Below are 22,893 nucleotides of genomic sequence, written 5' to 3'. Positions count from 1 at the left end.
CAACTGAGGTGTGTATTATGAGGTTCTGCAGCAGCTGAGGTGTGTATTATGATGTTCTGCAGCAGCTGAGGTGTGTATTATGAGGTTCTGCAGCAGCTGAGGTGTCTATGATGATATTCTGCAGCAACTGAGGTGTGTATTATGAGGTTCTGCAGCAGCTGAGGTGTGTATTATGAGGTTCTGCAGTAGCTGAGGTGTGTATGATGACATTCTGCATCAGCTGAGTGTGTATTAAGATGTTCTTTAGCCGCTGAGGTGTCTATGATGATGTCCTGCAGCAGCAGAGGTGTGTAATATGATGTTCTGCAGCAGCAGAGGTGTGTATTATGATGTTCTGCAGCAGCAGAGGTGTCTATGATGAGGTTCTGCAGGAGCTGAGGTGTGTATAATGTTATGCAGCAGCAGAGGTGTGTATTATGATGTTCTTCAGCAGCTGAGGTGTCTATGATTATGTTCTGCAGCAGCTGAGGTGTGTATTATGATGTTCTGCAGCAGCTGAGATGTGTATTAAGATGTTCTCAGCAGCTGAGGTGTCTATGATGATGTTCTGCAGAAGCTGAGGTGTTTATGATGATGTTCTGCAGCAGCTGAGGTGTGTATTATGAGGTTCTGCAGCAGCTGAGGTATGTATTATAAGGTTCTGCAGCAGCTGAGGTGTGTATTATGATGTTGTGCAGCAGCCGAGGTGTGTATTATGAGGTTCTGCAGCAGCTGAGGTATGTATTATAAGGTTCTGCAGCAGCTGAGGTGTGTATTATGATGTTGTGCAGCAGCTGAGGTGTGTATTATGAGGTTCTGCAGCAGCTGAGGTATGTATTATGAGGTTCTGCAGCAGCTGAGGTGTGTATTATGATGTTGTGCAGCAGCTGAGGTGTGTATAATGAGGTTCTGCAGCAGCTGAGGTGTGTATTATGAGGTTCTGCAGCAGCTGAGGTGTGTATTATGAGGTTCTGCAGCAGCTGAGGTGTGTATTATGATGTTCTGCAGCAGCTGAGGTGTGTATTATGAGGTTCTGCAGCAGCTGAGGTGTGCTTTGCAGCAGCTAGTACACAGTGCTGTATGATACAAACTGCAGCTGCTGGAGCACCTCATTTCAAATAGAAAGCAGAACAAGTTATACATCCGCAGCACGCTGTGACACCCTGGATAACATTTATATTTCGCTGTACCAAGGTTCTCGCTGACCTGCTGAAATTTATCACTGAATCAAAACCTGGCGATCAATATTTCTTCATGTTACCGAGTCTCGAGCAAGAAAATCATTTGACGGGTGGATTGGATCTTGTAATTGAATCTCGGAGCCTAGTAGCTGAATCTGCTTGAACAAGCAGAGGGCGGCCCTTCAAGGTCCTCTTATAAATGAAACGTGCGCTCCGCAGGACGCCACCGCTCAGGTCATTGATCTCTCCGTACAGAATGTTCTTTTACATGGCAGGTTCTGCTGCAGAGGGGAATAAGATGTTGAAATTTTAAGTGACTTTTTTTCCTTTGACACTTATTTTAATCTGTATAGCGCCCCCTACCTTCTACAACTCACACAGCATGCCTTACATGTTGTCAAAGCTGATCAATATGAACTTTTTTTTAAACCTTTTCTAATGCAAATGCAACTTTTTGCATTGTTTTATTTCCATTCAGTGCTCCGCTGCTATGGTATTGTACTCTTTGCATGAAATCCGTAGTGAAAGGGACATGCTGCAGTGGCTCCAGGTTAGCTGCATTGTCTTATGAAGTTTGAATTCCACCTCCATTGTCATCAGAGGCTCCACCATGCTTTATGCTGTTTTTCCCTACACCACGCTTTATACTGAAGCTCAATTTATTCAGACTGGCTGATGTGTGTAAGCAGAAGCTCTGCAGGAAGTCGGTCCATAGAAAGATGATTTTCATTAAGGCAAGAACACTACAAATATAAACTACGCACAATTAAACCACCAGTTAGACATGGAAGATGATGGGAGAACCACTGTTTGTAGATGGAGGGGTCGGGGCCTCAATAAAGGGTAAGAGACTAGGGATCTGCTTTATAATTATAATATGCAGTTGCTATATGAGCAATGTTATGGCACTGAGTGGGGAACCACTGTGTCAATCAATAGGCTTGAATGAGGGCTAATTCTAAGGGTGTTATCCTGACAGTACCCTGATATTCGCCCTTTAACCTCTGTACAGGGATCTGGCAGGGGAACCACTACACTTCTAACTCCTGGAGTATTCTCTGTGTGGTTAACAGCTGACCCACAGGATTCAGGACACCAATGGCTCAGGCAAGATCATAGTCAGGGACAGGCAGAGGTCAGGACTGGCGGAGTACGCGCGTAACAGTGAGCGGTCCGAGGTCAGGGCAGGCAGTGAAGAGTCAATATAGAGACCAGGCAGTGGAGGATCAGAGTCAAGGAAACAGGCAGAGGTCAGTACTCAGTCAGACAAATGAATACAGCACACCTTCGCAGGGAACTAGCAAGTTAAGGAACCTATTGCTCAGGCACCCTCCCACATGAGAAGGTGCCTAAAGTACCTCAAGGTAAAAGTATCCCAAGGATGCCAGCAATTGGCTGGTGAAGATTAGAGTGTGCATGCTATCTCTTTTAAGAGGGTGCACCCACAGCCTTCATGAATGGTTGAAGCAGACCCTCTGGGAGGAGAGCAGCGGGAGGCACATCCGGCTTTCGGGATTCAAAGAACATTTATAACAGAAGTCATGAGTGGAGTATGGCTTTAAGTGCTTCAGGTAGTTGCTGTCTCCTGTTTTCTCCTAGACATCTATAGCAACGCGTTTCAGTCTGTTGCTGATATTTCTTGTTTGTGGAGCTGTCTGTGTTTGCATTATTCTTTACGGTTCATCGGTGACCTCTCTGTAATACTGCAGCTGTAGAAATGAATAATTCAATATGACCAGATCAAAAAAATGAAGTTACAGCGCGTTCGATCCCCTCCCAGAAACTTTACAGTGTACCGCTGGTGATTTCATAACCTGTAACAACTGCGGCTTCCGTCTGAATAATTTACAGCTCCCCCCAATACCCATCCATTTCCGAAATAAAGATACCTTGAGCTGTCAAAAAGTTCTAATAAGGCACTTTTATGGCAAACCTGGGCGATAAACAATATGGCTGCCACTACAGCTCCAATGTATGTTGTAATCCTGCTTTCTCCTAAAGAGCAGGTGATCTGGGTTTAGGGATGCAGTAGCCTGGGAGCGAGGTAGGTAGATTTGCTGTAGTGTCCTGGAGCAAGGATACGTTGAACTATGGAAATTTGTCGACATTTGACCCTGTTGCTACTATGCAAAGCCATCAACTCCATGGGCGGATTGGCCATAGACCCTACAGGGAAAATTCGCGGTGGGACGATGCCCAGGGGGCCACTTAATCGCTCCTCTTGGCCATCAGCAAGGTACATAAAGATCTGATGCTCTCAGCATTAAACCCTTGAGGACCCTGGGATTTTCTTTTTTTTCCATTTTTGTTTTTCACTCCCCGCCTTCCCATAGTGCTAACTTTTTATTTTTCCATTCACATAGCCTTATGAGGGCTTATTTTTTCCAGGACAAGTTGTACTTTCTAATGACACCATTTATGGTTGCCTACCATATAGTAGGAAGCAGAAAAAAAATTCCAAATGGGGTAGAATTGGGAAAAAACGCAATTCAGAAAAATTTAAATTTTTATTTTTTTTACACTGTACACTATGCGGTAAAATTGACCTGTTATCTTAATTCTCCAGGTCAGTATGGTTACAACGATACCACACTTGTATAATTTTTCTTGCGTTTAAATAAAAAAAAAACATTTTATAACCATATTCTGACCCCTATAACTTTTTGTAGTTATGTGTACGGGGCTGTGTGAGGGCTCATTTTTTGCGGGACGTATACATGTGGCGCGGGTCTCTGCTATTTAAAATAGCAGAAACCCCGCAGCTAAGGCGCCCGCTGCACATGCGAGTGGGGGCTATGTTTGGGGAACAGTCCTTAAGGGGCTAATTAATGAAGGAGCATCAGGCTCAGCCTCATACTGTGGGGCGGGCGGCAGTATATTATGCGCACTGTGGTATTTGGTTCTGCTGGGGTGGTATTTTGTCCTGAACTATGGTATTACTGGCCCCGCCTACTTCTGTTGTTCCGCCGTCTGTCCATTGTCTATCCAGGTACTGAGGAGTTAGAAATCTTTCACAGTTATTATAAGGGAAAATTGAAATTTTGGAGGGCAAAAAAACAGACGCTCTGACCTCCTAACTGTCTGGTTTAACTATGTTGTTTACATCTGAAGACTTGTTTATGTCTGGAAAAACTGCTTAGTCATTCCCATAGACTTGTATCGAAACTCTATACAAGTCTATGGCAGACTGAAATTGCAATAATGTTTCTGTTTAGGCTGTGCTCCTCCACTCCACCCCTCTCACTAGAACGTTTTAGTTCACCTAGAAACTGTATATAAGAAGACAAGTCAAAGCCCTTAGTTGTCTGCAGATAGGGACCAGTGTTTAGTAGAAGAGACTATGCCAGAGTGCATGAGTGACCAGAAGAAGACGCTGAGATTTAGAACTCTGCCACAGACCCTGGGTCACAAGCTCTTTGTGCAGCCAGCCAGTAGCGCAGGGGCAACACGTGAGGTGCACGGTGGACCGATGAGGGGCCAAATAATATAACACAAGGTTCATCAGTTTACTCACGGTTAGCCGAAAGCCTCCCTGGGCTGGCAGCACAGTGTTGAGGTGGACAGCACGAAATCCTCCGGGGCACGCTCTGTGGTAGGAAGCATCAGCCAAGATGGTGGTTGAGGTGCCCTTGATGTTAAGGGTGCTTGTTGCGGCTGAGTCCCTTGATCGTTTTTGTCGTGACGCCAGTACCGTTAATGGTGGTACAACCATAGGTAGTAATAATGAGGTAGATAGTGGTAAGATACAACTCACAACTTTCACTTTGGATGTCTCTTGGTTGCAACAGTACAATTATGCAGTCTTTAGATGGTACAGAGTTAATTCTGCAAATCCCCAGTTTTAGGCTTGTCAGGTTTCGTGGCCTTGGAGCAGTGGGTTACTTCAATGTCAGTGGAACTTTTGGTGAGGTTGCCGGAGGCTAGGGTATCCTTCACCTAAAATGTCCCAAAGGTCCTTTATGCCTGGTTTACGGCTTTTATCCTTTGGATAAATTTGAATTTGTCCTTTCCTCTTGTCCCTTTCTGGACTAAAACTTCTCTTTAGAGCTGAAGTGCTGGATCTGCACCTTTTCACTCTCTCAGTGTCAATCTTCACACTGACCTCTGGTCTCAACTGAACTCCACTCTTAATCTGCCTAATCTGATCTGTCTCAGTAGGCCTGACCTGGGTATTTATAGGACCTGAACTTTATCCCCATCTAGTGGTGGGATGTATAAATTACACCTAATAGGCCCGTTAACAGGGATTTTGCAGATACATAAATGCAAAGTTATACCATCCTGTACAATGCAATTGTTAAGATCAAAAAGTACTTTTAAGCAGTGCCCACACACACGTAGTGGGACGCTGCATTTGTACAGAGGTCCAGCCGGATGACTAAGCCACAGACCCTGGGCCACCAGGCCTTTGGCTAGGGTACTAGCCGTCAAAGAGAGAGAGATTGACAGTTCAGCACAAAACCTTCTTTTGTCCTGGAGGAGACTGGAGAAGCCAGCCTAGTGCCTTGCCTGTATTGTTTTGCACTTGCGTTCCTCCAGTAAAGAAGAACACTGGTTTACTGCAAACCCTGACTCTGTAGATTAATTTCCCATTGGGGTGCATCACTTCTTACCATCCCCTTTGGAGTGTAGCAAGACATGGTGACACCTCAACAGTGTCCAGGTGACCCAGCGTAGCCTTGGGACCACCCCAAACCCGGCCACTGCATTGCCATTCAGGAATATGGGTAAGCTGGGTGGCAATGCTGGTAAGAGGCCTTTAAAAAAATCAATTGCATAATTCAAAAATGTGGCAAACAAAAAGGCGTACATCTATGACTAGTCTAAATTGAGGCTTCATGTTGATTTGACTCTCAAGGCAAAAGCGGCTGCCTGGAAAAGGGGGTCCAACAGAGATGTCTCAAAATAAGAATTCAAAATGCGCTCCCCATGATGGTGCCAGTTTTACCACCCAGGGCAGAAAGGCTGAGTTTTTGTTTTCCCCACCGTGAACTTTCGCCCATTTTCCACCCTGTTTATTGACAACAATTGCCACTCAATATTATAGAAATTACTACCTTTGGCCAGACCCCCCCCCCATCCCCTTTCATATACGCACACACACACAAATCGAAAAGGGAAGCATGCTTACCTGCTCAGGGATCCAATTCCTTCAATCTCCCTGTGCAGTGCCGCGGCAGGACCAAGGTGTGGCAGCCGGGCCCAGAGGATCCAAAATCTCCTCCTCCTGAAAAATGGCAAAATACGGGGTAGGTAATGGCCCAAAAGGTCACAAAAACCCCAACCCTTCTGTCCTGGTTACTATTTTGATTTTTGCTTTGGAGCCATCTCTCAATGTCTCAAAGCTAAACAGGCTTCAGTTTACACCCTGGAAAAACATCATCAAATATCAGCACGTAGAATTTGGAATCTAAAAGAAAAAACAATGTGATTGTTTTCCGTTCATATATCGTGCTCTACGGATGAGAGAGAGCGGAACGTAGGACGAGATCAAATTATTAATAAATATCTATAAAACAAAAGTGACAACTCCGGAGATGAAGTAACCTCCAGCATCAAACCTGCAACTGAACATACAAGCCATAGACAAATACATATTTATTAGGGCTGTTAAGGAAAGCTCCCCAACCTGGCATTGTGCTGCCGGCAGATTTATCTCACTCGTATTTTCTTTGCTTTAGGTTGAGAAGTGGCAGTAAAAAGTTTGTGAGAGGTTGAAGAGGAGGTCAGACGGGTAATAGGATAGAGATTACTGCAGAACCCAAGTATCTCCTGCCAACTGCTCGCAAGGAGATTAAACTTCACTCGACGCTTTTCATGATTCTAACTAGGACAGGGGAAAAACCACTGGTGGAGCACAGCTCAATGCTTCTAAACTTGAACCTGCTTTTAAAGGCCGAATGCAACCTTTTACAAAATATTTTTGAAAGATTAAAAGAGCATTTTTCCCCGAAATTCTGAAAACACCAATAAATATACAAGTCCTTCGGTTCTTGCCTTCTGTCAAGTCAGTAAAAAAAAAAATCTATACAGATATTTGGATGCAGTGAATGAGGTACTTAGCAAATATATCTTGATAAAAATCATTTGTGCCCATCCACCACGGCAAGGTGACCTATTTTTGGATGGGAAGCTACTCTATATGATACCTCTCGATGTGCCAACAAGCCTCAAATGAACTCTAGGAGAGCAGCCTTCAAATATATACTGCACTAATTAAAATCAGCCTGTGGGAAAGATGGGTTTGTTAGGAGTGTACAACCAAAATGGTAACAGCCACAAGTCCAAATGCACACTGCAAAATTAAAAGAAAAATAATAAGTGGAGCCTTCTCTCCTTGAATTCATTTCAGGCCAGTTGGTATATGGAGAGATATCATATAGAGTAGGTTTCCATACAAAAGAAGAGGTCACCTTGCCGTGGCGATGATGTTGCTCAATATATATGTTCACTAAGTACCTCATATTCATTTTATATAGTGAATATAGCATTAGTTTATATATTGTATGTTTGCATAGTGTTGTTGCATTGTTGTACTTTTGTATTTTAAGCCATGGCGACATGCACCTGGTATGAGGTCTATTTTAATGGGCCTGGTCAGGGATCTATATAAAGTGGGTTCTGGTCTGAAGTCTGTATAAATGTGGGGTCTGGTGTCTGCATAAAGAAGGTTCTGGTTTAAACTGTGTATAAAGGTAGGTTTGATCTGGATTCTCTGTAAATGGGGGGCGTCTGGTGTCTATTTAAAGTGCCAAGTTCTGTGTCTGTATAAAAGAGGTCTGGTCTGAGTTTTATATAAATGGGGTACTGGGGGGTCTGGTATCTATAATGGAGGTCTGGTCTGAGGTCTGTATAAATGTGGGATCAGAAGTCTTTTTTTTAAAGGGGGTCTGGTCTGGTGTCTGTTTAAATGTGGGTCTGGCACCTGTGTAAAAAAGGGGCTGGTCTGAGGTCTGTATAAATGAGTCTGGAGTCTGTATAAAAGTGAGAGGTCACTATATGGACTGTATAGATGGGGTCTAGCGTCTGTATACACGGAGGACCCGGAGTCTGCATAAATGGGGGATCTGGGGTATGTAAAAAGAGAGGTCTGGTATTAAATCTGTATAGAAGGTCATGTCTGGTCTGGAGTCTGGGGTTTGTACAAATATAGACGGTCTTCTTTGTGGTCTCTGTATAAATAGAAGGGTCTTGTCTAGAGTCTATTTAAAGAGGGTCTGGTCTGGGGTCTGTATAAAATGCAGGCCTGAACTGAAAAACAGACTCTAAAATGTATCTGCCTTATAGCCATGCGAGCTAGACCTAAGTATTAATATAATCAGCTCATTTAAACAGTCAAGTGTGAATGAGACCTTAGGTCCTACCTGACCCCATCAGCAGATGCTGGATTGTTGTGTAAGGGATCTACAGTATAAATAAAACAGTCCACGTGGTGGTGGACAATCCAACATGTCTCCTCTCCCCTGCTTGGTAGAATTTGCACCAGTACCACGCTTTCAATAACACGCACATGGTTCAGTCTGATCTATAGACGGGGTTCACAGTAGACATTGCATTTGCTTATATTTCTTCATCGTATAAGTGGATAATTAAAACTTTCTGGGCAAGTGGTTGTTATGACAGTAGGAGGCTCACGATCTCCCACGGTTCTAGAAAATGTTATTTCAGCGAGACGTTTTCTGGTATGAATCCCGCTGTTGCCAAATCGGAGAAAAACAAGAATGACTGGGAATTAAAAATAGTCGGCGCAGCAGAACGGCGCCACGTTCTCCACCTTTGAGGTTTAATTGTACTAGAGAGAAATCTGGAAGAGAACAGATGCTGATGCGGCAGTATGGAGGAGAATCTGATTAAAACCTAATTAATCCAATTACCTAACTGATGATGGGCAAACGCGCAGAATGACATTTCTTTAGATTTTTTAATTATGCAAGGAAATTTCATTGCACTCCTATTAAAGGGAAATGTAATCTATATAGCCGTATGGATTGTTTTTATTAGTGCGCCCTCTAGTGTCCGAAGGTGAGTGCTCATCACATCCGAGTGCCAATCAGCAAGATGCTCCACACCTGGATAAACCCTTCCATCAAGGACTTCTGCACATGACCGAATCCACAAAACACAGATACCGACCGCCATTTTTTTTCTCCTGCAGAAATGTCCTATCCTTGTCAGGAAAACAGACAACAGGACATGTTCTATTTTTTGCGGGGCTGCTGTCCGTATTGTTTGTGATCCCATTGAGATGAAAGGGTCTGCATCCGATCCACAAAAAATGCGGATCAGATGCGGACCAAAATTACGGCCATGTGCATGAGCCCTATTTTGGTAATTAGGCATCAGGTGTCTTTCTACTCATGGCAATGCAGAATAGAATGGGCACCATTTATACCACATGCCACTTCGAAATTTAGAAAAGCCCAGCATTGGCCACCATATATATACCAGTGGGTCTCCACGGCCTGAGAAATGTAGACACCAATGGTCCCTCCATGGTCCTGCACCACATTCTTACTCCGGGCTGATGGCTTTTGGTGTCACGCTCCAGGTCTCCATCGATCCCCTCTGAATTTCTGTCATTGGCCACAATCAGTTACCATGGCAAATGTGGCACAGCCTGATGACATCACCTTAAACACCATATTTAACCCCTTAAAGATGTGGCGCTGTTTTCTCTTACAGGATGCAGAAATTTTATTTGACATTTCATCACGTCCACCTTCCAACGTTTAATTATTTTAATAACCGAATGAGAGCTTGTTTTTTTGAAGGCTGAGCTATATTTTTATTCGCATTATGTTAGGTACATAAATTAAATTTGAGGGGGGTTTGAAAACCTAGTGATTTTACAATTTTTTGTTTTTTGTGAATTTCACTTTGTAGTGTAAGTAACACGATAGCTTTATTATGTGGGTCAGTGTGACTATGGTGATTACAAATTTATTTAGATTTTTTAAATATATTTTACGCCTTTTGCACAGAAAACAGTGTCATAAGGGACTATGCAGAGCTGAGCGTTAGATGGAGAAAAAACAGATGCAGCGAACTTTGGTTTAGCTCTGTCAGATGGTTGTTTATGTCTTGAAACGGCTTAGTCATTCTAATTGACTTGTACTGAGGCACAATAAAAGTCTATGGCAGCCATGAACTGCAACATTGTTTCTGTTAGGCTGTGTTTCTCCAGCTTCACCCCTCCAACTAGAAGGTTCTAGATCAGTTAGAAGCTGTATAAAAGTAGAGCAGTCAGAGCCCTTAAGTGTCTGCAAATAGGGACTAGTGTAGTAGGTGAGACTCTACCAGACTGCATGAGTGACCAGAAGAAGATGCTGAGGCAGGGATACTTTGCCTGTTGACTGAGCCACAAGGGTACCAGCCTGAGAGACAGTGGCACAGCTAGCTCATGTCTTTCCTCAGCATAGAACCTCCTTCTTCCAGGGAGGAGACTAGAGAATCTAGCCCTATGCCTGGCCTGTATTGTTTTACACTTGAGTTCCTCCAGTAAATAAGCACAGTGGTTCACTGCAAACCTTGACTCTCTGGACTTATTTCCCATTGGGGTGAACCACGCCTGACCATCCTCTCCAGAGACCATCAAAACTTGGTGACATCTTAATGGTGTCTCGGAGATCCAATGTAGTGTTGTGGCTATATCAAACCCGGTCATTGCATATATCACTTTTTTTATTGATTTTTATAAAAAAATTTGGAAAGTGGGTTAAACAAAAGATAGCAATTCTGCCATTTTTTCTGGCATTCAACATGTGGGTTAAACGGGTTGTTCCATTAAGAAATCTTATTCCCTAATCACAGGCCCCATTGGTCGAACCACCCCCAATCGCAAGAATGGGGGTCTAAGCTCCCGTACTTGAATGGAGTGGCAGTCACACATGAAAGCTACTGCTCCATCCAGCTATATGGTTCTGCCGGAGATAGCCGAGTGCTATTAGAGGGGGTTTCAGCAGTCCGATCAGTCACACTTATCCTGTGGATTTGGGATAAGTTGTCTTAATGGGAGAACCCATTTAAATAATATGATCATTTTAAAATTGGATCCTTACGAACATGGTGACCCCAATTATGAGTAGCGTTTATATTTTGTTTATATATAGCATTTTTAATTAGAGAACTTAAACTTGTTAGCTGCTGATCACTGGTATAATACACTGCAATACTTCTGTATTGCAGTGTTTTATGCCTGTCAGCATAGCGCTGACAGTCATCCAACTGCAGTGTCTGCCTGGCCCACCAGAGCACTAGAGGATCCTCCGGTGGGCCCAGGCTCTGATACCATAATAGGTCCCAATGGTCCAGAAGAAAATAAAAAACATTTGGAGTTGCTTTTGAGGCTAATCACTTGCCATTAGGGTCTATTTCTTTGAATAAAAATGTATTAGACTTTATTGATGACATGGAGGTTGAACCCCAAGAGTGATTGGTTGGTCCAAGGCACTCCAGTCTGGCACCATTTATACACAGAAGATGGACCCTCAGAATAATTTCCTCTGGTGGACCCAAGGAATGCCAGTCCAACACTGTCCAACTGTGCCTTGCTTCTGTTTTTTTTTTTTACCTACGTCATATATCCACTGTACACAATAGACATCTTGCTGCCAAACAGTGACTACTCTGTGGGCTGCAACCTGGGGATCCAAATTCCATACCTCCATGATGGTCATAAGTGAAGATCACAAGAGTCTCTTTAGACTCAGCTCCTCAGTTTTGAGGCTACCAAACCGCTCACACAGTAGTGGTTCTTCTATCTTGGTGAGTTCTGGGTATTTTGGTATAATTTATCATACATACAGTCGTACCTATAGATTGTAAGGACTTTGTGGTGGACCATAAACACTGGTGGGACACCAAACTTTTTAGTGATGGTCTACAAAATTCATAAAGGGCTCCAATTTCTCACGATATAAATTCAATGCATTTTGGCACAGATACATAAGTTATATTTACCCTTTAAACTGGCCACTGATTTATACAGTAGGGCCAGGGGCACGCTGAGCATTTTTAAAGGAGTCTCCCTCAATATATAAACTTCCATTAGCATAATTCCCTTTAGTTATTAATTAGCTGTCCTGGTAATATTTTGAGTGGGCTATAGGTTACTATGTAATATTTGGGCAAAGGGTTAATATCTAATATCTGTGGCAGGCTAGGGGGTTAATATATATCTCTGGTGGGATACAGGTTAATATCAAATATATCTGGTGGACTAGGGGTTAGTATCTAATATCTGCGTTGGGCTAGGGGTTAAAATCTAATGTGGATTACTGGTAATTGTCTAATATTTCTGGTGGTTTAGAAGTTAATATCTAGTATTTCTGGTAGTCTAGGGGTTAAAATCTAATCTCTCTCTAGGTTTCTGGGCATTAGTATATCATATCTCTGATGGGCTAGTTAGTATCTTATGTCTCTGGTGGGTCAGGATTTAATATCTGAACTCTCTGACAGGCTAGGGGTTAATTTGTAATAATTCTGGTGGTCTAAATATTGATATCTAATATCTCTAGTGTATTTGGCATTAAAATCTAATAAATCTGGTGGGCTAGGGGTTAGTATATAATATATCTAGGGGTTAAAAGCTAATATTTCTAATGGGCCAAGAGTACGGTAATATCTAATATCTCTTGTTGGCTAGAAGTAAATTTCTAATATCTCTGGTGGGCTAGGGGTTAAGATCTCTAATATCTCTGGTGGGTTGGGAGTTAATATCTAATCTCTCTGGTGGTCTAGGTAAGTGATGGTTATGTTACTCTCCTCACATGGTTCCAGCAATGCATCTATCAAGTGGCGATGGGTCGGCTTTTTTAGTGCTCCCACTCTCAACCAGAAGGTTCATCCAGTCTTGTTTTCTGTTGCTGCTGCGTTTAACTTCTGAATTTTTCACCGATCCTGACCTTGACTTTTTTCCTGACCTTGGTTCGACTCCTGCCTTTCTCCTGACTATGTTCCCCATCATCTTCTGGCCTGTTACATTTTGACTGATATCCTGGTGAGCACCCTTTATAGACCACAAAACTGTACCATCTGCACTTCCACCGTCAATATGTGACTTTTCTGGGTGCCATGAACCAGGAATTGTCCTGCTACAAAGTCCACATTTCCAGGATTCCTTCCAGGACTCAGCACCCTAGTCTAGCCAGCATCAATCTGAATGTGACCATACAAGGTTCATGGTAAGACATGTGCTGGTCTAACTAGAGGTTTATACCTAACAACCTAACATCATAGCTGGTGCAGTTTTGCCATGACCGGACACTATTGTGTGGGGCACAAAATGTGCCCCCCACACACACACACCCAATAAAAATGGCCACCTATATTTTATAGGGGGCACAAAAGGGGCATTAATTCTATATAGGGGGCACAAAGGTTTGTAGCATTACAGTGTTGGGGCAGAAAGAGGGCATCTTTACTGTCAAAGCCACATTATTATTGACTAGGGGGCACAATAATGGGCGTTATAACTGTGCGTAGTGGCATAAAGTTGGGCATTAGTACTAAGAGGAGCCTTAAAGGGGCAGTCTTAATGTTTATGTCACCTCCGAGTCACTGGAGTAACTATCCTGTAATCAGTTATGTAGACTGCAAAGAACCACTGTAGAACTGGTATCTACCGCTATATAATAATTGTATGGTGGTAATATTGATCTTTATACTGTATATTGGTATTTATTCATTAACAGTTTGGTGGTATTATTCAGTGATCTAGTGGTCATGATGGGATGTTATTATTTAGGTCATGTATAGTGATAAATTTAGTCAATATGCGCTAAAAATGGAAGTTGTCATGGTGTGGCGGTATTATTTAGACATTGTACACTGGTATCATATTATTCAGCCAATATGCACTAATAATGGTAGTGGTCATGGTGTGACGGTATTATTTAGGTTTTGTATTGTGATATTAGTATTTTTGAGTTAATATGCGCTAATAATGGTAGTGGTCATGGTGTGACGGTATTACTTAGGTTTTGTACAGTGATATCTTTGGTATTATTGAGCCCTTATGTACTAATAATGCTAGTGGTCCTGCTGTGGCGGTATTCTTCAGGTCTTTTATAATGATGTCACTGGTATTACTGAGTCATTATGTGCTAATAATAGTAGTAGTCATGGTGTGGCGGTGTTGTTTAGGCCATGTATAGTTATATACTTTTGTCTAAAACTGTCCCTGTCCCTCTAAGTGCTCCCTGCAGAAGCCTGATGGGACCCAAAGAAATAAGACATAAGAAAACTGTACTGCAATATTAGGCGTGCAATATTTAGCGGTTAAAGGGCGTGCACCATGCCCAAAACTTCTAACTGGAAAGTCTTGCAGGTAGCCAGAATATCTCATATAACAGTAGGTAAATACCAAATAAAACCATCTCAGAAAGGTCGTGTTCCTGGAGGATCCTGTATAGAGGACTGGGGTCAGTAAAGGTTGGAAAGGCAGGGGCCCACTGTGACTCTACTGCCCAAGGGCCAACATATACCTGGAGCTGGTCCTGGTGGTCATCTTCCAGGTGCTGAACCATGCATACTGTCATCTAATTTAGACCCAATTCTTCCCTCAATTTCAAAAACAGGACCTAATAAAATAGTGGGGAGAGAGCGCCCCCTGATGTGTGTTTGTAATGTTTCCATTTTTCATTTGTCTCCAAAAGTTTGACATTTTTGTAAAAAAATAAAAATAAATTGTTTCCCATACATTATAAATGAGGCTTCACATCTACGACTGCACCTGCCATCAAAAAAGCATCATCAAGAAAAAAAAAGTGCATCCTATTGAAATCTATGTATAGCAAATCATTGTGCATCCAGCGCCCTCTAGTGTTGGTGGTGGAATATGATTGTTGATTTGTGTGGCATTGAGATATTTTATGTGTAGGTGTCAGTACCAGAAGTACCAGTACGGGGCAGTGTATGGAGGTGCCTGTATCTGCTACCTGTGGCTGGCAATGCTGTGAAGCCACTATGGCTGGCTAATTCTGGCTGACTGCACCCAACACTAGGGGGATCTCAATACATACTTTTTATCACAGCTACCATTGATGTCAATAGGAGGAATATAACTGCATGTGTGTAAAGCTCCCCCTAGTGGTGGTAACCATCAGCATTTTGAGGGACTTTTCCTAAACCCACATTTATGGAAGAAAAACTACCCTAACAAATTGTGATAATTCCCGTTTAAGTCAATCAGCATTTCATCGATCACGTCTCCTCTAGTACATGTTAGATCCTTAAATAACCTCTGCCAGGGCGATCCTCTAGGGGGCATTAATACCTCCTGATGAGACCATTTATTAGCGGCCGCTGCAGAAGCTTCTGTCTTCCTTACAGTTCTATTATGTAGACTGCTGACTACAGGACTATCTGCAGCACCACTTCATCAACATCTTCACCACAGCAATTATACCGCTTTCTTCTTCCCTTGTGCTGACTCCAAGATTTAATTGTCTTCTGGGAATAATTTGTACCTTGTTCCAAGTATGAGGGAAGAACGAGGAGGTGATTAGGAAGACATAACCGTGTATCATCCCGACCCTGCTCACCTACATCACCTTCTCTGGGCTGTGAATCACAGGTAAAGTATCAGAGGTGAGAAAACATATACTGGCAGCATATAGCAATATTACAGTATTTATATTCTTGTACATAGGAGGCAGTATTATAGTAGTTATATTCTTGTACATAGAAGCAGTATTATAGTAGTTATATTCTTGTACATAGGAGCAGTATTATAGTAGTTATATTCTTGTACATAGGAGGCAGTATTATAGTAGTTATATTCTTGTACATAGGAGGCAGTATTATAGTAGTTATATTCTTGTACATAGGAGCAGTATTATAGTAGTTATATTCTTGTACATAGGAGCAGTATTATAGTAGTTATATTCTTGTACATAGGAGGCAGTATTATAGTAGTTATATTCTTGTACATAGGAGGCAGTATTATAGTAGTTATATTCTTGTACATAGGAGCAGTATTATAGTAGTTATATTCTTGTACATAGGAGCAGTATTATAGTAGTTATATTCTTGTACATAGGAGGCAGTATTATAGTAGTTATATTCTTGTACATAGAAGCAGTATTATAGTAGTTATATTCTTGTACATAGGAGCAGTATTATAGTAGTTATATTCTTGTACATAGGAGCAGTATTATAGTAGTTATATTCTTGTACATAGGAGCAGTATTATAGTAGTTATATTCTTGTACATAAGAGCAGTATTATAGTAGTTCTATTCTTGTACATAGGAGCAGTATTATAGGAGTTATATTCTTGTATATAGGAGGCAGTATTATAGTAGTTATATTCTTGTACATAGGAGCAGTATTATAGTAGTTATATTATTTGACATAGGATCAGTATTATAGTAGTTATATTTTTGTACATAGGAGCAGTATGATAGTAGTTATATTCTAGTACATAGGAGCAGTATTATAGTAGTTATATTCTTGTACATTGGAGGCAGTATTATAGTAGTTATATTCTTGTACATAGGAGCAGTATTATAGTAGTTATATTCTTGTACATAGGAGCAGTATTATAGTAGTTATATTCTTGTACATAGGAGGCAGTATTATAGTAGTTATATTCTTGTACATAGGAGGCAGTATTATAGTAGTTATATTCTTGTACATAGGTGCAGTATTATAGTCGTTATATTCTTGTACATAGGAGGCAGTATTATAGTAGCTATATTCTTGTACATAGGTGGCAGTATTATAGTAGTTATATTCTTGTACATAGGAGGCAGTATTATAGTAGTTATATTATTGTACATAGGTGCAGTATTATAGTAGTTATATTCTTGTACATAGGAGGCAGTATTATAGTAGTTATATTCCTGTACATAAGAGCAGTATTATAGTAGTTATATTCTTGTACATAGGAGGCAGTATTATAGTAGCTATAGTCTTGTACATAGGAGCAGTATTATAGTAGTTATATTCTTGTACATAGGGAGGCAGTATTATAGTAGTTATATTCTTGTACATAGGAGCAGTATTATAGTAGTTATATTCTTGTACATAGGAGGCAGTATTATAGTAGTTATATTCTTGTACATAGGAGCAGTATTATAGTAGTTATATTCTTGTACATAGGAGGCAGTATTATAGTAGTTATATTCCTGTACATAGGAGCAGTATTATAGTAGTTATATTCTTGTACATAGGAGCAGTATTATAGTAGTTATATTCTTGTACATAGGAGCAGTATTATAGTAGTTATATTCTTGTACATAGGTGCAGCATTATAGTATATTCTTGTACATAGGAGGCAGTATTATATTAGTTATATTCTTGTACAAAGGAGCAGTATTATAGTATTATATTCTTCTATATAGGGGCAGTATTATAGTATTATATTCTTCTACATAGGAGCATTATTATAGTAGTTATATTCCTGTACATAGGATCAGTATTATAGTAGTTATATTCTTTGACAATTTTCTTTTTATTGTGAAACATTGGAATTCCCAACTGGCAAAAATGTTACAGTTTTCTCATAACTAACATAAAAAACATGGCCTGTTAAGATATACATATCATTGGTGCAAAAGAGATAAGATAAAATATAGCACTTCACATTGCATAAAAATTCCCCAAAGACTAAGCACATCAAGTCTAGCAAGCAGGGTAGTGGGAAACATGCATATCTTCTAGCTCACGGCCACGTGGCAACAATACAGTTTAAAAATGATATAGCAACAGCCAAAGACACAAAACAAACATGGGTTAGAGTAGACAATAGACGAACAGGTGGGGGGATGGCCGGTCGTAGTGAGTCAGGGAAATTTTCTAAACTGTTTCCAGGGCTGCCATATATCTAGAAACTTCATCCTGGAGCCTCTTTCCCAAGCGGCAAGTTCTTCGAATCTGTAGAGTTGGTCTGTCTTATCTATCCAGGCCTCTATAGTAGAAGGGGAGCTACATTTCCATAATATGGTATTAACAGTCTTGCTGAGGTAATCAGCATCGTAGAAAGATTACAATTCGAGGGGGTAAAATGTATGTTAGGGCACCAGAGCATAAGCAGCTTGAGGTCCAGCTGTATCAGCGGATGCGGGGTACAAATCTGGTTAATGAGTAGCTCTATTTGGGATTAGTAGGAGCGTATCTTATGACAATGCCACCAAATATGAGTCAATGTGCCTGGTTCTGTTCCGCATCTCCAGCAGGTCTCCGGAATTTCCGGGTTCAATTTATGGAGGAAGACCGGGGTTTTATACCACCGAGTTAGGAGCCTAAATGATCAACGCTCTTTCAGGCGCAGATAGATTAGTAGGAAGTTCCTGTACATGATGGACAGAGCTTTACATCTAGGAAGAAGTGAGCCTATTTTTATCTCTAGCCATGTAGGGGGGTCGGTAGGGAGAGGGGGTAAACGAAGCCCCCTAATATCACTGCGAAAGCTTAATAAACAATGGAACGGGCCTTTTTTTTTACCTGCGGCAAATCCAAAATGACGTCCCAATTCAAGCTTCCATCTGGATTGCTAATGCTCCCTAAGGTGTGTCCTTGGAGGGAGGTCCACACCCCAGAAGGGGTTAATGTGTCCTTATGGAGGTGGGCCTGTAATAGGGGTAACGGAAGACTTGAATGTGGGAATCTCAACTCCTTTGTTACATATATGTTGGACCATTCTGTCACGTTGGGGAAACATTAGCGGTATTGAACGAGCAAGGGCGGATGCCCCATAATGTGAGCTTCTCTCTGTATGTGAGCTGGGAGCACATCGACGTCTGTTGGCCCGACTGTAATTCAAGTCCCCTATTCAGTTGAGAGGCTTTATAATATGTGCGGATATCAGGGAGTCCAAAGCCACCAAATCTTTCTTCCCTAGTGAGGGACGAGTAAGCTATCCTAGCCATTTTCCCCTTCCAGATAAAGGACGTGAATAGCCTTTTCACAGTAGTAAAGTAAGAGTTAGGTAGTCATATTGGGAGCGTTAGTAAGAGGTATATGAACTTGGGGACAATATACGTCTTCAGATAATTCTTCCTACCTATCCAGCAAATAAAGGGTAATTTCAATGTCTGTAGGTGGGTTCTAACTTCTTCCAGCAGCTGAAGGTAATTTCAGCTAAATAGGTCGCTCACATTTGCCGAGATGTGGATCCCCAGATATTGAATGTATTGAGGGGCCCAAGCGAATGGGGTAGTCCGTTTAAGTGCATTGACAACGTTCCGGGAGCAAGTGATGTTGAGGGCCTGAGACTTACCATAGTTGATTTTGAAGTTGGATAGGAAGCCAAATTCGTCAAAGACGCTCAGCAATTTGGGAAAGGAGGTTAGGTGGTTCGAGGTCATAATCAGTAAGTCGTCTACAAAGGCTGCGGTGAGATGAATCTGGTTACCTACGGTAAGTCCCAGGATATCGGGGTCCTGGCGAATACGGCATAGGAGGGTCTCCATCACAATGATGAATAGTCCTGGGGATAGGGGGCAGCCTTGCCTAGTGCCATTTGATATTCGAAAATGTGGGGAGAGGGAGCCATTGACCTTGACCCTGGCAGAGGGGGCTGAATAAAGAGTCATGACTGCGTCAACAAACTGCGACGGCAGTCCAAATTTCGACATAGCGAGGGCCATATAATTCCAACTCACCCTATCAAATGCTTTTTCCGCATCCGTACTCAGTAGTACTAGAGGGTGAGACTTAGATTTAGCCCAACTGATCAGGTGCAGAAGGCGTTTCGAGTTCTCGCTTCCCTGTCTGCCATGGACAAAGCCAACCTGCTCCCCATTTATAACATCTGGAAGGACTTCCTGCAGACGTAGAGCTAGGATCTTCGCCGACCACTTGATATCGTTATTTAAGAGAGAAATTGGGCGGTAGTTCCCGCTAGCTGTGGGGTCTTTATTTGGTTTGGGGATGATGGTTATGTGCGCTTCAAGAGATTGCGGAGGTAAGATGCCCCCGGTTAAGAGGTGATTACACAAGGTTCTAAAGTGAGGTACCAGGATATCTTTAAAGGTTTTGTAATACAGAATGGGGAAGCCATCGGGTCCTGGGCTTTTCCCAGAGTGGATGGTAGCCAGGACCTTGAGTGCTTCTGAATCAGTGACCGGTGCTGTTAGATTGAAGGATTTGCTCGTGGCAACCGATGGGAGCGAAAGCTTATCTAAGAACTTTTCCGCCTCCTCAGCAATGCCTAGCGGGGACACCCGATCTGAGGGGGGAAGATTGTACAACTGTGCGTAAAAATAGAAAAAGGCTTTCGCGATTTCCGGAGTGGACTTGAGCTGGGTACCTGAAGCGTCTTTGATGGAGGAGATGAATGACGCTGCCTGCTGCTTTTTAACCAATGCAGACATCAGTCTATTGCCTTTATTGCCACGGGCATAAGCCCGGAACCTAGAGCGGCAAAGTAGTTTCGCTGAGGTTACATTTAGAAGGTTTCTCAAGTGTGATCGAGCTTCTGCGAGGGCAGCCGCAGTCGCCTGAGCTTGCTTTTGTCTGTGGGAAAGTTCTAATCTTGAAATCTGCGAAAGGAGTGTATTAACCGCGAGGGAGCATTGTTTTTTTTAATGTGCGCAAAGCGCAATCAGATCCCCTCTGATCTTGGCTTTGTGGGCTTGCCAGAGTATTGAGGGAGAGGGGACGGAGGGCCCTGACCCATTAAATGTGAAGTATTCGGCTAGTGCAGCTGAGATTTAGGCTTTGTGTGAGCTATCTGCTATAAGAGTTTCATTGAGGCGCCAGACGCGTTCTTTGTGAGGGGATTCCGTCACCGATATGTGTATGGCGATCGGGGCATGATCTGAAAGGGTGATGTTCCCTATAGTGGCTTTGGAGGCCCTCTGAATATGTTTTTTGGACAGGAAAAGGTAATCCAACCTTTCATAAGAAGACTTTGCATGCGAATAGAAGGTGAAGTCCCTTCCCGAGGGGTTTAGGGTTCGCCAGACGTCTATGACCCCCAGCCGTGCCAGGTGAATTTTAAGCTGAGCGGGAAGATGAAGAGTCTAGTGCTGGCTCTAATGTAGCATTAAAGTCCCCTCCCAGTATTGTCATACCTTCTTGAAAAGAAGATAAAAGTTCTAAGGACTGAATGAGCCATGGAATCTGGCCTCTATTTGGAGCATTTGTATTGGCTAGGGTTACTGACTTATCTGCGATAAGTCCTTTTACAAACATATAGCTTCCGTCTGGGTCAGAGACCGTAGACTGGTGTTTAAAAGGGAGTTGTTTGTGGATAGCGATACTAACCCCTCTACTAGCTGAAGAATAAGTGCTATGAAACCAGTGTGGGAATCGTGTGGCAGATAATTTAGGTATCTTACCAGTCTTGAAGTGCGTTTCTTGAAAGAATATTATGGAGGTTTTATCTTTCTGGAGGAGGGAGAGAACTCGGGCGCGCTTACAGGGCTCATTCAGTCCTTTCACGTTGTGTGAGGTCACTACAATGGAAGCCATATTAAATATAAAAAGGTATAGAGAGCAGCGAGAGCTGATGATAATGGTCAGCGAACCACAGCCAGACTGTGGACCTGTGTAGGACAATGATGCGACCACATTGGGGGAGAACACGGGGGGTAGACAAATATACATATATAACAACCAGAACAGAACAAGCTTAACATGCCCTGTATAGTGCCTGAAACATCTCGAGCCATGCTGTGTGGAGGGAGCATGGCGTGGAGCGTATCCAGGTAGGGGGTCCTGCAGAGCAATATCTAGCCTTGAAAAGGCCAGGGTGGGTGACCTAGGTACCCAAGTTGAGGGAAAAATCGGCAACCCTCTTGTACTTAAATGAGCAAAATGGCTGCCAGGAGATAAAAGAAACACAGAGTTTCCTCTGTGAAAAAAAAAAGGAGGGTGGGGGGATAAAGTATGACCAGCAAAGCATGCATAAACAGAGGAGAGAAGAGAAGATAAAGAGACACACGATATGTGAGCCATGTACAGAGTCAGGGGTTAAGTAAGAGTTAAAGGATATACTGTGCCAATAAGTGAAAATCACCAGGGAGCAAATATCTGCCGCCGTAGACTCGCTTCAGGAGGGAGGATTTGTCCGGAACGATGTCCAAGTCTGCAGCTGAGGTAGATCAGTCTCTAGGCGGCAACATGCTCCCGATGGGTTATACAGATGCTGGTGGGGAGACAAAAGTTCCGGACCTCTGATGAGGGGAAACACGCAGAGCAGGATACCGCCCTGAGTTCGGAGATCACTCCAGGTCAGAGGCTTATTGAAGCGGCTAGATCTCACTCGCGCCGGTTTTCCGGAGGGTGACATCTGCCACGGGATCGCCTTGGAAAGAGTCGGCACAGGATTGCCCTGGTCCACGGGCATCCAGGAAGTTATGTCCAGAGGGGGAATGCTCAATAGATCCCACGCGGCCCGGAGATCTTGGGGTGTCCGGATGGCAATGTGCCGCCCGTTCTTGGTGTTGGCTAGGCCAAATGGAAACAGCCATCTGAAGGGGGTCGCCGACGCTTTAAGTGCATCCAGCAGTGGTTTTAATAGTCGCCGCTTGGCTAGAGTTGAAGGAGCCAAGTCCTGGTACATTTGAATAGTAGCGTTTTCATATATCAGGGGGTCAGCTTCCCTGCATTTTTTCAGGCTTTCTGCGGTGTCCACGAAACTTAGGAGACCACATATGACGTCCCGTGGGGGGTTCGTCGGCTTGGGCCTGGGTCGCAGAGCTCGATGTATCCTTTCAACCACCACCAGTGCCGCTCTATCCGGGCCCAGTAAGGTTGTAAACAGTTCCCGCGCCACTGTGGGT

The sequence above is a fragment of the Bufo bufo genome, chromosome 4 (genome assembly GCF_905171765.1).
Source record: "Bufo bufo chromosome 4, aBufBuf1.1, whole genome shotgun sequence".
In the NCBI taxonomy this organism is placed as follows: Eukaryota; Metazoa; Chordata; class Amphibia; order Anura; family Bufonidae; genus Bufo; species Bufo bufo.
Note: the sequence above shows the minus strand (reverse complement) of the source record.